The sequence below is a fragment of the Pan paniscus genome, chromosome 3, assembly GCF_029289425.2.
Source record: "Pan paniscus chromosome 3, NHGRI_mPanPan1-v2.0_pri, whole genome shotgun sequence".
In the NCBI taxonomy this organism is placed as follows: domain Eukaryota; kingdom Metazoa; phylum Chordata; class Mammalia; order Primates; family Hominidae; genus Pan; species Pan paniscus.
In genome coordinates, this window is record NC_073252.2 from 109,385,592 (window position 1) to 109,401,620 (window position 16,029).

Here is a 16,029-nt window from a genome sequence, read left to right on the forward strand (position 1 = left end):
ATTTTTTCCAGTTCTGTGAAGAATGTCATTGGTAGTTTGATAGGAATAGCATTGAGTCTGTACATTGCTTTGTGTTGTATAGCCATTTTAATAATATTGATTCTTCCTATCCATGAACATGGGATGTTTTTCCATATGTTTGTGTCTTCTTTGATTTCTTTGAGCAGTGTTTTGTAATGCTCATTGTAGAGATATTTCACCTCTCTGGTTAGCTGTATTCCTAGGTATTTTATTCTGTTTGTGGCAATTGTGAATGGGATGCCTTTCTGATTTGGCTCTCAGTTGGGCTGTTATTGGTGTATAGGAATGCTGGTGATTTTTGTACATTGATTTTTTATCCTGAAACTTTGCTAAAGTTGTTTATCATCTGGAGCTTTTGGACTGAGACTATGGGGTTTTCCAGATATAGAATCATGTCATCTGCAAACAGAGATAGCTTGACTTTATCTCTTCTTATTTGGATGCCCATTATTTCTTTCTCTTGCCTGATTGCTCTAACCAGGACTCCCAATAATATGTTGAATAGAAGTGGTGAGATAGACAATCCTTGTCTTGTGCCAGTTTTCAAAGGGGAATGCTTCCAGCTTTTTCCCATCAGTATCATGTTGGCTGTGGGTTTATCATAGGTGGTTGTTATTATTTTGAGGTATATCCCTTCAGTACCTAGTTCATTCAGAGTTTTTAATATTAAGGGGTGTTTAGTTTTATCAAAAGCTTTTTCTGCATCTATTGAGATGATCACGCATTTTTGTCTTTAGTTCTGTTTATGTGATGAATTGCATCTATTGATTTGCATATGTTGGACCAACCTTGCATCCTGGAAATGAAGCCTACTTGATCATGGTGGATTTGCTTTTTGCAACTATTTTGTTGAGGATTTTTACATCGATGTGTATCAAGGATACTGGCCTGAAGTTTTCTTTTTTTTGTTGTGTCTCTGACAGGTTTTGTTATCAAGATAACGCTGACTTCATAGAATGACTTGGGAAGGAGCCCCTCCTCATTTTTTTTGGAATAGTTTCTGTAGGAATGTATTAGCTCAAATTTTTCAATGCAATCTTTAAAAAGTAAAATTCAAAACACACAACAGCTTAATAAGAGAGTAGAGATTTTGGATTATTTTTAGGTGGTTCCTCATCCCCAATTGTTTTTAGAGATTAATTTAAAACAAAATAACCCAATGTGCATTTTAGAGTGTATGTATGTATATTATTTATATATATTAATTTAATAGTGTTCCTTTGCTGGATACATACCTGAAAGAAAATAAAACGTGCTACCAGAAAGACACATGCACTTGTATGCACATTGCTATGCTATTCATAATAACAAAGACATAGAATCAACGTGAGTGCCCATGAATGGTAGATTGGATAAGAAAAATGTGTAAATGTATACCATGGAATACTATGCAGCAATGAAAAACAACAAAATCATGTCCCTTGCATCAACATGGATGCAGATGAAGGATATAATCCTAAACAAATTAATGCAGGAACAGAAAACCAAATACTGCATGTTTTTACTTATAAGTGGGAGTTAAGCATTGAGCACACATGGACATAAATATGGGAAAAAAGACACAGGTGACTACTAGAAGATGGAGGGACGTGGGTGGGTTAAAAAAAAACTACTTATTGGATACTATGCTCACTACCAGGGTGATGAGATTTGTACTCCAAACCCCAGCATTATGCGGTATTCACATGTAACAAATCTGCACGTGTACTCCCAGTATCTAAAATAAAATGTGAAATTAAAAAAAGGCATTATTTTGGCTTTAATTTTTAAAAATATTTTGGCACCCACCAAAATATTTAATTGGTAATGCAGTTATGCTATGGGGCTATGGAGCTTCCACTATACTATAAAGATTATACTGAAAGGTTATCTATTGTGTCATAATGTATTGTCCCAAAACTTTGTGGCCTAAAACAACACAGATTTACTATCTACTGTTTTCTGTGGGTCAGGAATTGAGACATGAGTTACAATTGTCCTCTGCTTTAGGGTCTGTCACAGAGCTGTAATCAAGACTCAACTGTGAAAAGTTCTGCTTGCATGGCCATTGGCACTTCTTGTGGTTTGTTGGACTGTTGACCACAGTTGTTTGCTGATTATTGATTGAAGGCCTCCCTCAATTCATTGCCTTGTGGGCTTCACTATACGTCAGCTCATAGCATGACAGCTTGCAAGTCAGAGTGTGAGCAAGTAAGTAATGAATCTCTTACAATTTGAACTCTGAATTGACATCCCATCACTTTTTCCATACTCTACTCATTAGGAGAAAGTTAGGTGGACCAGCCTATACACAAAGAGAGGGGGTTACATAGAATATGAATATCAGGAGACAGGGATCACTGAGAATCATGTCAGAAGCTGCCTACCACATATAAAAGAAACACTACATCATAGGCCACCTATAATCCATCAGCAGCAGTAGCATCTTGAAGGATAATAAATGTTTATTGATTCCTTCCAATGTACAGTGCATTGGTCTCAAGTGTTAAGATACAAATAATACTGCCAGTTTTTAAGAAAGACAACTGCAAACACAGATGAATTTTACCCTAAATATATGTTTCCTTTTTGAATAAATAGTAATTTAATAAATAAGAATATTGAAATTGTATATTTGAATATTCAAATTTAGGAAAGATGTATTAGTGTATTCTTTAGAATGTGGTTAGATTTAACTTTTTAGAATTCAGCTAGTGACACAGGAATACAAAGTGCTGAAAAATATTACAATTCTATATGAACTGATTTGTGTGGTACCTGAGTCAAAGATGTATTATGATGCACAAACTCAAAAAGCTTTTTACGCTGTAATGGTAAATGCCATCACCAAGTTGTGTGTTTCTGTTTTTCATAGAATTCCATGCTAAAAATGAGCTTTTTTGGATATGCCACTTTGAGCTATATTTTTCTTTACAGCATTCCAAAGGAACAGGAGTTTAAATATGAGAAACATATAATACAAAGAGCTATATTTGTAAATGTAATGTACATAGACCTAATTTATAGTAGCTACATAGAAAGCCAATTAGTTGATCCTAAATTTTAGTTTCTTTAGAATCCAGGAAAGATTGTAAGGTCTTCTGGGTTCATTATGTTACCTCAATTGTATTTCTGATTTGCTTCCATCGTAGCCTTTATTATTATAGTTGCATTCTAGTTATTTGCTAAATTAATAAACTAATGGCCATAATACCTTCCTGGACTAACTCTAGGTCCAGGCTACTTTAGGAAAATGAGATTTGACTGCCTTGATTAGAGATAGAACCTAGTTAGAAACTTTTTCCTCAGGGGTTGAGCAGTGGCAAATGCTTGAGCATGAGCTTGGAGCCATGGCCTTTAGAAGAACACTTTTTTTAAAAAACTGCTGACTTTACATTTAACACTATTCACATCTTTGATATTTCATCAAATACAAATGTCTGGTTTCAGATGAGTCTGGTTTAGAAAAAGAACTTTAAAAAAGGGTAAAGTATTCCATTTCTTCTAAAAGAAATAATTCATATATATATAATCAAGTAGTAAATTTATATTTTACATCTAGCTATACTATCATATAACAGGTTGAATAAATATCACATCTTTATCAAAAATTAATTGACCATAAATGAATGGATTTATATCTAGGCTCTCTATTCTCTTCCACTGATCTACGTATCTATGTCAGTACCAGAATGTTTTGATTATTGTTGCTTTGTTCTTTTTGCCCAAGAACAAATGGCTATTTGTGGTATTTTTGTGGCTTCATATGAATTTTAGGATTACTTTTTGCATTTCTGTAAAAACTATAATTTGAATTTTAATAGAGAATTAAATCTACATTGAATATGTAGATTGCTTTGAGAGGCATGGGCATTTTAGCAATATTAATTCTTTCCATTCATGAAGATGAGATGCCTTTCAATTTATTTGTATATTTTAAATTTTCCTTCAAAATATTTTGTAGTTTTCAGCATACAAGTGTTTCACCTCATTAGAGTTTTCTAATTTCTTCAGGAATTTAGAAAAATAGTATCATTTACAGTAACATTAAATTATAAATTAGATTATATTTCTAATTAAAATAGCACTATTAATTTTTAGGTGTTGATTGGTATCCTATAACTTTACGGATTGTTTTTTATTAGTTCTAGTTCTAACTTTTTTTTTTTTGGTGGAGTCTTTCATGTTTTCTCTGTATAAGATCATGTTGTCAGCAAACAGAAACAATTTAACATTTTCCTTTTTCATTTGGATGCCTTTTATTGTATTACCTTGCCTAATTGCTCACTAGAAATTCCAGTACTGTGTTGAATAGAAATGTTGACAGTGGGCATTCTTGGTAAGTTCTGGATTGGAGAGAAAAAGCTTTCAATTTTTTCCATTGAGTGTGTTGGTATGATGTTAGCTGTGGGCTTGTCATGTGTGGTCTTTATTATGTTGAGATACTTTTCTTCTATTCCTAGTTTATTTTGTCTCTGTCACTCAGGCTGGAGTGCAGTGGCATGATCTCTGCTCACTGCAACCTCAGTCTCCTGGGCTCAAGCAATCATCCTATGTCAGCCTCCTGAGTAGCTGGGACGGCAGGTGCATGCCACTATACCTAGCTAATTTATTTTATTTTTGGTAGAGGTGGTGTTTCACCAACTCTACCAAAAATAAAGGTGAGCAGATCACTTGAGCTTAAGAGTTGCAGGCCCAGCTGGGTCTTGAACTCCCAAGCTAAAGCAATCTGCCCACCTCGGCCTCACAAAGTGCCGGGATTACAGGCATGAGCCACAGCACCAGCTATTCCTAGTTTATTGAGGGTGTTGTATAATGAAAGGGAATTTAATTTTGCCAAATGGCTTGTCTGCATCTACTTAAATTATCATGTGATATTTTCCCTCTATTCCTTAATGTGTTGTATAACATAATTAATTTTTGAATGGTCAACCATCCTTGCATCTCAGTAATAAAAACAAACTTGCTGATGGTATATGGTCCTTTTATTGTGCTATTGGATTCAGCTTATTTGTACTTTATTGATAATTTTTGCATCAATAATCATTGACCGGCAGTTTTATTTATTTTTTATTTTGTGTGGTATCATGGTATCATCTGATTTTGGTATCATAGGTAATGTTGATCTCATAAAATGAGTTTGGAAGTGTTTCTCTTCAATTGTTTGAAATAATTCAAAACTGATTGCCACATGTTCTTTAAATGTTTGCTAGAATTCATAATTGAAACCATTTGTTCCTGGCTTTTCTTTATTGGGATTTTCTTTATTACAGATTGAATCACCATATTACTGATAGATCTGTTCAGATTTCTTTCTTTTTCTTCATGATTCAGTCTAGATAGGTTGTATGTCTCTAGAGATACATTCATTTGTTGCAGACTATATTGTTTGTTGGGATAAATTGTTCATAGTTGTTTCATGATTTTTAGTTTCTGTGGTATCAGTTACAATGTTTTCTTTTATTTCTTATTTATTTGAGTCTTCTGTCTTTTTTTCTTATTTAATCTAGGTAAGGATTTGTCAATTTTGTTTATCATTTTAAAAATCCAACTCATAGTTTTGTTGACATTTCCTATTGTTTTTGTACTTCTTATTCCTTATGTAATCTTTGCTATTATTTTTCTTCTGCTAACTTTGGGTTTAGTTTGTTCTTCATTAGCTCTTTGAGGTTCAAGGGTAGGTTGTTTAGTTGAGATCTTTTTTTTTAATGTAGGCATTTATTACTGTAAACTTCCCTCAGTATTTCTTTTGCTGCATCACGTAAGTTTTGGTATGTTATGCTTTTGTTTTCATTTGTCTTGAAGTATTTTCTAATTTCCTTTTTAATTTCTTCTTTGACCCAAAGGTTGTTCTAGGATGTTATTTAATTTCCACATATTTGTAAATTTTCCATGATTCCTCCTGTTATTGATTTCTGGTTTTACTCCATTGTGGTCAGAATAGATGCTTGGTATAATTTCAGTCTTCTTAACTTTTTAAAGACTTCTGTGATCTAACATTTGTACTATTCTATAGTTCTATGTGCACTTGATAAAATTGTTTTTTCTATTACTGTTTGGAAGGATAATCTGTATATGTCTGTTAGATCCATATGACCTGTAGTGTTGTTCAGGTTCTCCATTTCCTTATTGATCTTTTGTCTGGATGTTCTATTCAGTACTGAAACTGAGGAATTGAACTCTCCTACTATTATTATATTGCTATGTATTTGTCCCTTCAGTTCTGTCAATATTTGCTTTATACACTTAGGTGATCTGATGTTAGGTGCATATATATTTATAATTGTTATATCTCCCAGTGTATTGGCCTTTTTATTGTTATATAATATCTGTCTTTGTCTCTTATAACATTTTTTTTAGTTAAGTCTATTTTTTTTTCTGATGTAAGTTTAATTGTCCCTTCTCTCTACTGGTTACAGTTTGCATGGAATTTTTTCTTCCATCCCTTCAGTTTCAGCCTATATATGTCCTTAAAGTGAGTTTCTCAAGAACAGCAAATAGTTGGACCCTGTTTTTTCTTTCTAATTCATTCATCCATTCTATGTCTTTTGATTGAGAAGTGCAACATATTAACACATTTAAAGTAATTATTGATAAAGATTTACTAACACCATTTTGTTAATTACTTTTTGTTAGTCTTAGAGTTCTTTATTCTGCTTTCCCTTTCTTCCTGTCTTCCTTTGTTTGTTTTTTAAAAAAACTTTTGTATTGATAGGCTTTGATTACTTCTTTTAAAAAAAATATAACTACGATAGGTATTTTTTGTGGTTACCTTGAGGTTTACAAAAAATTTGTTGTAGTTATAATAGTCTATTTTAAACTGATAACTTACATTTAATCATACACAATAACTCTACTCTTAACTTATTTCTCCTCCAACACTGTGTTACAGTTATCACAATTTACTTCTCTTCACATTGTGTATCTTTTAACATATTTTTGTTATTATTTTAATACTTTTGTCTTTTATACTAGAACTAAATGTGATCAACTTGTTACCATTACAGTAATACAATATTTTGTAATTGTCTACATATTTGCCTTTACCAACATTTCCATACTTATATGCTATAATGTCGTTATTTAGTATCATTTTATTTCAACTTAAAGAACCCCCATTAGTATTTCTTGTAAAGTAGGTCAAACAGTGATGAACTATATAAGCTTTTATTTGTCTAGAATTGTCTTTACCTCTCCTTGATTTTTGGACAGTTTTGCTAAGTATTTTATTCTTAATTGTCAGTTTATTTTTCCTTTTAGTACTTTGACTATGTTTTCCCACTCTCTTCTGCCTGTGAGGTTTCTGCTGAAAAATCTACTTATAGACTTACAAGGATTACCTTATATGTGATAAGTCGATTTTCTCTTGATGCTTCAAATATTCTTGTCTTTCTTTTTTTGACAAGTTGTTTACAATGTATTTTGGTGATTTGATTGAATTCATTGTATTTCATTTATTTATTTATTATTATTATTTTATTTATTTATTTGTTTTTTTGAGATACAGTCTCGCTCTGTTACCCAGGCTGGAGTGCAGTGGCACATTCTCGGCTCACTGCAAGCTTCACCTCCCAGGTTCACGCCATTCTCCTGCCTCAGCCTCCTGAGTAGCTGGGACTACAGGCGCCCACCACCACACCTGGCTAATTTTTTTGTATTTTTAGTAGAGACAGGGTTTCACCGTGTTAGCCAGGATGGTCTCGATCTCCTGACCTCATGATCCACCTGCCTTGGCCTCCCAAAGTGCTGGGATTACAGGTGTGCGCCACTGCACCCAGCTTGAGCCATCACAACCGGCCCATTTCTTTAGGGCTTCTTATATCTATGTATTCATTTTCTTCCCCAGATTTGGGAAGTTTTCAGCCATCTTTCTCTCTCTTCTCATAGTATCCCTACAGTGTGTATACTGGTATGCTTGACAGTGTCTCATAAGACCCTTCAGCTTTCTGCATGCTTTTTAATTTTTTATTCTTTTTGCTCCTCGGACCAAATTATTTTTAGTGTGCTGTCTTTTGAGTTTGCTAATTTTTTCCTTTGCTTAATGTAGTCATCTGTCGAAGCCTCTGGTTAATTTTTTAGTTCAGTTATTGTGTTCTTCAGCTCTATGAATTTCATTTACTACTGCTTTATAATGTGTATTTCTTTGTTGACGTTCTCACTTTTTTCATGCACTGTTTCTTGACTTTGATGAGTGTCTTTATGACAATTATTCTGAATTTACTTTTATTGATAGTTAAATAACTTCATCTTATTAGGGTCAGTTTCTGGAGATTTATGTTGTTCCTTTGTTTGGAACAGGTTTGCCTGATTCTTCTTTAGTGTGTCTATTTCTGCACGTTGGACAAAGCAGCCACCTCTCCTACTCTTCATGGACTGGCCTCATATAGAATAAGACTGCCACTAATTGCCCCAGCCAGAGATTCTTATGTTCTTTAAAACTTTCTTGAGAGTCAACCCACTTTCTTTGTTCTTTGCAACCCCCAGGCATCTTGAGTATGCCTGAGTTTGTAAGTGCACTGAGACAAAACTAAAGCCTATTCCTTGGATGGTATCCAGAAAAGTTAAATTGTTGGATGTTATATCCAACTGATTTCCTTTCCAGTGAGAAGCTGGAAGCGGGGAATTTTCATCTACTTGGTCTGTGCTAAACCAGGAGTGGGGGTCCATGGTGACTGCCTTTCCAAATCTCTGTCCTCGTACTCACTCTCTCCCAGGGGGCTAGATTATACCAAGTCCCACTAGTACTCTGAGGCAGGCAAATCAGAAGCCAGTCCCCAGAAATGCTGTGGTATTTGATGTCTGGCCTAACTCTCTCACTCCCCAGGGAAAAGCAGGATACTATGGTTTACTCTATGCTGTGCTGGAAGGTAGAGCTAAGGTGTCTACCAGTAAAAGTTCTCTCCCAGACAGCTAGACTGTGCCAGACCCATCATAAATTCAAGACTAGCAGCAAAGGTGCAAGTTCTTGGGAAGCCCTGGAAAAGTTGGGGCATTAGACTTACTGATCAAATTTTTTTCTCCCAGAGGAAAGCTGAGAGCTGGGAATTTTTATCTGCTCACTCTGTGCTGGGTAGCAGGAGGAGTTATAGCATTTAACAGTCCAGGCTGCTATTGCCATTCTCCCCCAGGTGGCTAGACTATGTTGAACCTGTCAGAGCTCCAATACTGGCAAGACAGAAACCTGTCCTCTGGTGAGTCCCCTTAGAATAGTTGGGGCTCTGTACATGTGAACTAAACTTCCCTGGAAGAAGGTGGGAGTTAGGAGATCTTCTCCTAATCATACTGCACTGTGCGTGGGTTTGGGATTCCAGTGAGAAAGTGTCCTGAATCTCTGTACTGGCTTCTGAGAGTTTGGTTTTCTATTTTCCTGGGATACAGAAGCTTTTTAATTAGTTTGTTGATTTCTAACAAAGAGAATTTATCCATAAATTGTTGCTGAATTGGTGCATTTGTGGGTGAAGTAGTGTCTAGGGCTTACTACTCTGACATTTTCCTGATTATATCCCCTTATCCAAATTTTTAAGAAAGAAAGGAACACTTCCTAATGCATGAAGACAGCATGACCTTAATACCAAAATCTGACAAGGAGTATTACAAAAGGAGAAATTTGTAAAAAATATGACAAGAGCATTTACAAAAGAAAATGACCAGCTGATAGCTCAATATCTTTCGTAAACATAGATGCAAAAATCCTATCTCGATAACATATAAAGTACAGCCATATAGAAAAGATAGCTGGTATACTGCAGTTATATTTCTGGAATAACATATATTCCAGGTATGTAAGTTTGGTGTAACATTAAAAAATAATGGTATATATTTCATATAAACAAAATAATGGAAAATAAATGAACTATCTCAATAGATATAATAAAGGTATAAACTCAACACTTATTTATGATAAAAAACTCCTAGTACCCTAAGAATACAAGGTAACTTTTAAAATCTGGTAAAATATATTAACAAAACCCTATAGTTAATATCATACTTTGTAGTGAATTATAGTAATTTTCTTAATGATGAAATATTATTATTCCCAGAATTTATGATATATGTAAGAATGTCCCCATCCCCATTCCATTCAACATTGTACTGGAAATCCTAACGAGTTCCATAAGGCACAAAACAGAAATAAAACTCTAAAATGAGAGTTTGATGACTATAATTGATAATATTGTGTTGTATATTTCAAAATTGTTAAGAGAGTAAATTTCAAATTTTTCTTCACAAAATATGTTAAGTATTTGAGGTGATGGGTATGTTAATGAGATTGATTTGATTGTTTCACATGGTATACACATATAATATAACTTTGTACCCCCTAAATATATACAATTATAATTTGTCAGTTTAGACTGGGCATGGTGGCTCATGCATGTAATCCCAGCACTTTGGGAGGCTGAGGTGGGCGGATCACTTGAGGTCAGGCTTTCGAGACCAGCCTTGCCAACATGGTGAAACCCCATCTCTCCTAAAAATACCAAAATTAGCCGGTCATGGTGGTGCATGCCTGTAATCCCAGCTACTTGGGAGGCTGACGCATGAGAATCGCTTGAACCCAAGAGATGTAGGTTGCAGTGAGTCAAGATCTTGCCACTGCACTCCAGCCTGGGTGACAGAGCAAGAGACTCTGTCTAAAAAAAAAGAGAAAGAAAAGAAAAAAAGTTTAAAATAAAATAACAAAACTCAAATGATTGAAAGTATAAAAAAGAAAACTCTTACTTTTAAAGGACATAATTGCACGGGTAGAACATTTTAAAATAATTTGCTAGTAACCCATTAGAATTAATAAATGAATTAAGCAAAGTCACTCAGTTCAAGGTTAATTTAAAAAAGAATGACATTTCCATATAATCATAGAAAATAATTGAAAAATAAAATGTAAAATTGCCATTTATACTAACATCAATATTATTACATATATTGCTAGTGAGAGTTTAAATTGTTATAATCACTCTGTGATACTGGCAGTTTCTACTAAATGTACACATAATCTTGCCCCATGACCCAGTAATTTCATACCTAAGTATACATCCAAATAAAATTAATGCATATGTCCATCAAAAGGTTTGTATATTATGTTCATATCAGTATAATTCATAACAGCTCAAAAATGGAAACAACCTAAAAGTCCATCAACTGTAGAATAGCCATTAAACAACAACAAAAAACTCAAAATTCCTGCTATGTAGAGCAACATACATGAGATGAATCTCACAGACATAATGATGTTCAAAAGGGATCAGAAGCAGAAACGTCTATGCAATTTTGTTTCATTCATTTGAAGGTTAGAAACTAAAAAATTAATCTATAGTAAGAGTGCATTATGATCACTCCTTAGGGGTACATAGTATATGTGTAAAATTTTATATATTTACTATACACTTATGATTTATGCAAGTTACTATATATATATGATACCTGAATAAATATATTTTAAAATGTAAAATTCACAATACACACAACAATAAATATGTATATGTTGCATAACCCACCAAAATTGTCATCAAATTATATAAGCATAAATTTTTAGACATGCAAAAATAATTGTTAGAAACCCAAATTTTTATTGCAAACATTAACATTCTTTTATATAGCACTACAAAGTTTGGGGTAATAATTCATACATTCCATCGAAATTGTGTCAAGAGTTTAAATAAAGTTATAGATATTATCAGCTAATAAATACAAGCTAACATCAATAGTCACCAATGTTATAAATCCAGAATCAGAAAAAGGAAGAGATCTGATTTTTACAATTAATAGTTAACAGGGTACGCTTATAAAACACAATTGAATTAACTAAAAAAGCCTCAGAAAAATTTGGCCAGGTAATAAAATATAAGAAAGGATTTTTCTTATAGGTGCATAACTATGTAGATAAACTGTGTTTAAAATATTCTATTATACATTGGTGATAACTTTTAAACATACGTGGAAAAAAAACTTGAAATAACATAAAATATATGAGAATAATTTGAATAAGAAATTCATGAGATTATAAGAAGACTATACTTTTTAAAAATAGATTTTGTATAATTTTTTTTTTTGTTTAAGTTTTAGGATTTTTTGCAAATTTAGATTTTAGGAAAATTTAGTGGAAGGCACAGAGATTTCCCATATACACTCTCCCCCATGCATACATAGTCTTCCTCATTATCAACATCCATTACCAGAGTGGTACATTTGTTACAATCAAAGAATTCACATGAAGCCCCATTATCATCTAAGGTCAGTAGTTTAAATTAGGGTTCACTTTTCGTGTTGTACACTCCATGAGTTTGAACCAATGTATTCACCATTATAGTACCATACAGAGTAGTTCCAGTGCTCTATTCATCCCTCTTCCCTACCACCAATCTTTGACAATCATTGATTTGTATCCATAGTTTTGCCTTTTACAGAATGTCATGTGATTGAAATCATATAATGTGCAGCCTTTTTAGATTTGCTTCTTTCACTTAGTAATATGCATTTAAGGTTCCTTCATGTATTTTCATGCCTTGATAGCTCGTTTCTTTTTACTGCCTAATGATATTCTATTGTATTGATATAGCACAGTATTTTTTTTATTCATTCATCTACTGAAGGACATCTTAGTTGCTTCCAAGTTTTGGCAGTTATAAATAAAGACGTTATAAACATCCGTATGCAAAGTTTTTTTTTTTGCAGATAGTTTTCAATTCATTTGGGTAAATCACAAGAAGCACAATTATTGGATTGTATGGTAAAATGTTTAGTTTTATAAGAAACGATTAAACTGTCTTACAAAGTAGGTGTAGCATTTTGCATTCTACCAGCAATAAATGAGAATTCCTGTTTCTCAATTTCCTTGCCAGCACTTGATGTTGTTAGTATTCTGGATCATGGCCATTCTAATGTGTGTGTAGTGGCAATTCATTGTTGTTTTAATTTGCACTTCCCTGATGACATATGATGTGAAGCATGTTTTCACATATTTGCTATGTGTATATCTTCTTTAATGAGGAGACTAAAGTATTTTTCCCATTTAAAAAATAGGGTTGTTTGTGCTATTATGGTTGAGTTTTAAAAGTTCTTTATTTTTTTAAGTAACAGTCCTTTATCAGATATGTGGTTTGTTTTGCAAATAATTTCTCCAAGTCTGTGAGTTGTCTTTCCATTCTCTTGATAGTGTCTTTCACAGAATAGAAATGTTTAATTTTAATGATGTCCAGCTTATCAGTTCCTTATTTTATGTGTTATACCTTTTATATTGAAACTAAGTCATAACCAAAGCCAAAGTCATCTAGATATTTTTTCGTATGTTATTTCCTAGGAGTTGTATAGTTTTGCATTTACATTTATGTTGTTATCCATTTTGAGTTAATGTTTATAACATATTAGAAGTGTGTATCTAGATTCATATTTTGCATGTGAATGTCCAGTTATTCTAACATCACTTGTTGGAAAACTATCTTTTCTCCATTGTATTGCATTTTTTTCCTTTATCAACGATTGGTTGACTTTATTTTTTTTTATTTATTTATTTATTTATTTATTTATTTATTTATTTATTTATTGAGACAGAGCCTTGCTCTTGTCACTCAGGCTGGAGTGCAATGGCACGATCTTGACTCACTGCAACCTCCGCCTCACTGGTTTAAGTGATTCTCCTGCCTCAGCCTCCTGAGTAGCTTAGATTACAGGCACTGGTGACCACGCTCAGCTAACTTTTTGTACTTTTAGTAGAGATGGGGTTTCACCATGTTGGCCAGGCTGGTCTCGATCTCCTGACCTCAGGTGATCTGCCCACCTCAGCCCCCAGTTGACTATATTTATGTGGTTCTCTTTCTTGGCCCTTTATCCATTCCATTGATTGAATCATATATTCTTTCACCAATACCACACTGTCTTGATTCCTGTAGTTTATTAATATGTCTTGCAGTTAGATAGTATCGGGTATGGTTTGGCTCTGTGTCCTCACTTAGATCTCATGTTGAATTGTAACCCTCCATTGTTGGAGGAGGGGCCTGATGGGAGGTGATTGAATCATGGGGTGGACTTTCCCCTTGCTGGTCTTGTGATAGAGTTCTCACAAGATCTGCTTGTTTGAAAGTGTGTAGCACCGCCCGCTTTGCTTGCTCTCCCTCCTGCCAGGCATGTGAATATTGCCAGCTTCCCCTTCATCTTCCTCTGTGATTGAAAGTTTCCTGAGGCCTCCACAGAAGCAGAAGCCTGTATAGCCTGTGGACTTGTGAGTCAATTAAACCTTTTTTTAAATAAATTTCCCAGTCTCAGATATGTCTTTATAGCAGTATGAGAATGAATTAATACAGTCTCATTTTCCAATTTTATTTTTATTTTTCTGGTTTAATATCGATTTGGCTGTTGTCTGATTTTTGCTTCTTCACATAAACTTTATAGTAAGTTTGTCAATATCCACAAAATAATTTGTTGGATATATTATTTTTCTGAAAGATATAAAGCTATGGGTTGACTTGATGGAAATATTTATTATATTCCAGAGTAGAGAGAGTTTGTAAAGTTATTCTTTGAATTATTCATGATTTTATTTCTATTATAAGTATATGGAAAAATTTTAATACTAATAATGATAATAAAATTGGTAATATCTCTTTGGAGTATCCATTTAATAATTTTTTCATTGTGTTCATGTGATTGCACACATTTTTATTTCATAAGATTTAGATCATAAAGTTTTATGAACTATAGCCTCATAATCTGATACTTTCCCATAATATTATGACCAATTTCTTATTAAAATATTGAGAACAGTTTTACTGGTAAAGCAAAATTACATTTAATACACCATTCGTAATTGACTTGATTTTTTTTATCAATTTTTATATTATGTAGAAAATATCCCCATAAATGAAAATACATGTAATAAAGAAAGAGATGTTCATTCTTTTCAGAATTCATTCTTGGGTTTAATGTAATTCTAACCAAAATGCCAGTGGGATCAGGGGTAGTAGATAATGTTTCTAAACTCATGTAAAAAATGGCTAAAATTTTTTTTTATTTTATTAATATTATACTTTAAGTTTTAGGGAACATGTGCACAGTGTGGAGGCTTGTTACATATGTATACATGTGCCATGTTGGTGTGCTGCTCCCATTAACTTGTCATTTAGCATTAGGTATATCTCCCAGTGCTATCCCTCCCCTCTTCCCCCACCCCACAACAGTCACCGGAGTGTGATGTTCCCCTTCTGGAGTGTGATGTTCCCCTTCCTGTGTCCATGTGTTCTCATTGTTCAATTCCCACCTAAGAGTGACAACATGTAGTGTTTGGTTTTTTGTCCTTGCGATAGTTTGCTGAGAATGATGGTTTCCAGTTTCATCCATGTCCCTACAAAGGACATGAACTCTTCATTTTTTATGGCTGCATAGGATTCCATGGTGTATATGTGCCACATTTTCTTAATCCAGTCTATCATTGTTGGACATTTGGGTTGGTTCCAAGTCTTTGCTATTGTGAATAGTGCCGCAATAAACATACGTGTGCATGTTATAGCAGCATGATTTATAATCCTTTGGGTAAATACCCAGTAATGGGATGGCTGGGTCAAATGGTATTTCTAGTTCTAGATCCCTGAGGAATCGCCACACTGACTTCCACAATGGCTGACCTAGTTTACAGTCCCACCAACAGTGTAAAAGTGTTCCTATTTCTCCACATCCTCTCCAGCACCTGTTGTTTCCTGACTTTTTAATGATAGCCATTCTAACTGGTGTGAGATGGTATCCCACTGTGGTTTTGATTTGCATTTCTCTGATGGCCAGTGATGATGAGCATTTTTTCATGTGTTTTTTGGCTGCATAAATGTCTTCTTTTGAGAAGTGTCTGTTCATGTCCTTTGCTCACTTGTTGATGGGGTTGTTTGTTTTTTTCTTGTAAATTTGTTTGAGTTCATTGTAGATTCTTGATATAAGCCCTTTGTCAGATGAGTAGGTTGCAAAAATTTTCTGCCATTTTTTAGGTTGCCTGTTCACTCTGATGGTAGTTTCTTTTGCTGTGCAGAAGCTCTTTAGTTTAATTACATC